Source organism: Chiloscyllium plagiosum, unplaced genomic scaffold, assembly GCF_037043375.1.
Source record: "Chiloscyllium plagiosum isolate Xiang-an unplaced genomic scaffold, Cpla_swu_hap1 HiC_scaffold_14, whole genome shotgun sequence".
In the NCBI taxonomy this organism is placed as follows: domain Eukaryota; kingdom Metazoa; phylum Chordata; class Chondrichthyes; order Orectolobiformes; family Hemiscylliidae; genus Chiloscyllium; species Chiloscyllium plagiosum.
Genome location: NW_028270152.1, coordinates 114,835,490 through 114,838,420, shown reverse-complemented (window position 1 = coordinate 114,838,420; position 2,931 = coordinate 114,835,490). Strand labels below are relative to the sequence as shown.

The window sequence follows — 2,931 nt, the reverse complement described above, 5'->3', positions numbered from 1 at the left end:
ACCCCACTCTACCAATGTAACTCGCCAGGGAAGAGCAGACGGAAGCCAGACTGTCAACATAAATTATCGAGGGAAGATAATACTGACCCCGCTCTTTCTATTTCACTCAGGCAGGGAAGAGCAGACTGTCATCACTCTGTGAAAGAAATTCGCCCAGGGAAAGGCAGACTGACCCTACTGTATCTGCGGGACTGAAACAGGGTAAGAGCAACTAACCCAACTCTGTCAACGTATCTCCCTCAGGGAAGAAGACCCTGACCCCTCTCTGTCCATGTAGCTCACCCAGGAAACAGCAGACTTACCCCACACTGTCTATTTAAGTTCACAAAAATCCTCTGAAGTACGTCCTATCCAGACACTCCTATTACAGAGACATCACTGTCTCTGTAACCGCGTGCGTTCAATGGCGATTCCAAATAACCTGCAAATGTTTAGAATGTGGCAGCAAACCAGAGCAACCACACAGAAATTGGGCGAATGTGCAAAATTCCATCAGGCTGTCACCTAAGCCTGGAATGGAAACCAAACCCGACAGTGTTTTGATTATAAAATGGCAGAACAGAAACCTAGCAAAAGGAATTGCGTCCCTGTGTGTTGCAACGATTCTGAGTATTAATGCAGCCCCCCTTACTGTAGTTAATTTCCATTTTCATCACTGCCAACCTTCTTCAAAGCAAAGCACGCACTTGCTTTTTTCAGACTTCCTATATCCCGCTCTCATCCCGCTTTTTACCGAATCAGATTTCTGACTTTACAAACTACGTAATAACAGGTTGACAACTGCAGAATGAGCTTTGTTCCGTTCTCCACTGATGTTGATGGTAGTAATCCGGCATATTCGAGTAGGACTTGAGGCACTTGCGGGTGGTGTATTCGCGGCATTTTGGCATTTCTTTTTCATTTTCGGTCTACTATTTCGAGTTCATTGCGCAGAAGAAGACTTTTTGGAGTCGAAATGGTAACTGTGTTTTCTCTCGAAAGACAGACGTAGCTTTATTTCTGTTCTCTTATAAATTGATCTTCTTCTGATCTTTGCAAATGAAGTAGGGCGCATTACTATTGCTCGGTTTGAGTTTTAAAATCAAGAGAAACATGAAGGAGAGAATATCAAAGAACACAAAGTTCTGAGTTGTTAACATAATTTTTGCAGCAATGGTGGACATGAAGGTCAAATTAAGATAACGGTTCAAGAACACCGTTCGTCTTTGGAAGTGGTATGTGACTTTAGTTCCAAATATATGTTTCCGTTCTTCCAGTACATCTTTTTGACTCCCAGAAAACATTGATTGTTTTCTGTATTCACTTTGTTTCGCGACATCTGTCTTCTGGTCGACCAGGGATTTGCGTCTGCATTGAATAAGATTTCGCTCTTTCTTTCGAGAAGCAAACCTGTGCATTATGTACCACTTACCATGCTGATGGCTAAGAAGTTCAAAATGAATTACGGTTTACGGATCGTGAGCAAGAATGAAGTGATCCACTTGCGAACAGATGTCACCACGCCCTATTCCTACATCGGGCCTGAACGGTCTATTGGCAGAGTCTGCAGACAGGAAATGTCGAAGTGACTAGTCCTTTGTTCAGTTTGATATGATACCAATGGTAGTGCTGTTCTGGTGCAGAAATGTGTCAACATCTCTGACGTTAGAGTCAATATTTAAGTCACATCTACTCCATGGAGTGTCTTCTCATATCTGAACATGCTGACACGAAAACATCTAGCTCCGATAGCAAAACTTTTTTTCATTAAACTGGGAGTATGTTTAACTAAGCAATTCAGACAGCCATGATGAATAATTGGCATTTGGTTCTTCAAGCTGACCTCTCCACACCAACTGCTCCAACGAAGGCCGTGGATAAGTTCCTCATCGATTATTTTGGTCAATTTTAGCCTCAACAACAACCAATTGTTCTGAACAATGCTACACCACAAACAGAGGGCTAAGTCTGATTTTCATCGTTAATTTTCAATTTCAGTTCTTAATGCACAGTTTCTTACGAATGTGGACAGCAGAAGACCGTTAACATTCCATTTCTAATATTTCCAGAAAATTCTACTCCGCTGATATCGCCTTGCCTTTTCACATCGCAAGCCAGGAACCTGAATCAGTCGAGTTCCTTTCCACACATGGAATTGCTTTTTTCTAAATCATTGACCGCTGATATAATAGATTATTGGCCTTAAGAGTCAGCGGTAAATTAGGTAGAACTTTCTCAGCTTGACTTTCAACTGATCCTGAAAAAGATGTCATCACCTGCTTGTAAATGTATTGCATTGCTTCTTGTTTTGCTGAATTCCACCCCCCGAACATCCAAATTTCATGATAGTTCGACAAATGTGTTGACACTGATTCGTGTTGAAAGTTGATGGCTTTTTGTGTCTCGACACATAATTTATTCAATTAGATGACTGGGTCAGTCTTGAAATTACTTCGGATTCTTCACAGTTGAAAATTTACTTTCGATTGAATGCAAAGCTCAAGCTCCACGAAATTCAAATTATGCAAATGAATTAATGACTTTTAAAAGATTCTACGCTGTGAACAGGATTCGAACCTGCGCAGGGCGACCCCATTGGATTTCAAGTCCAACGCCTTAACCTCTCGGCCATCACAGCTGCGGTAAGCCTGTTAATTTTCATAGTAAAATAACTGAATTCATTTGTTGTAAGAACAAATTGTCAAGACCCAAAGATTTCGCCAAATCCTTTGCAGATGCCCAGACGAACGGTACCTTCGCAGATTGACAGGCTTTCACCGCAAACTAGATTCTGACACAGCTGAAGTTATGGGAATGATTCTTCGTAGAATTATAGAGTCACGGATGTACACCACACGAAGAGAGGATCATTGTCTCACTGCGTCCGATCGATTTTGACTCAATTGCTCATCATCTGGTGCCAAATTAGATATGCTGTTGTGTTTTAATATT

At 41.5% G+C, this 2,931-nt stretch overlaps 1 non-coding gene across 1 annotated transcript; it reads right to left on the bottom strand.

Moving 5' to 3' along the window:
- Positions 1-2,535: 2,535 nt before the first annotated feature.
- trnas-uga (transfer RNA serine (anticodon UGA)) lies at positions 2,536-2,617 on the bottom strand. Its single transcript has one exon. It is a non-coding gene; the product is annotated as a tRNA-Ser (tRNA).
- Between the last annotated feature and the right edge of the window lie 314 nt (positions 2,618-2,931).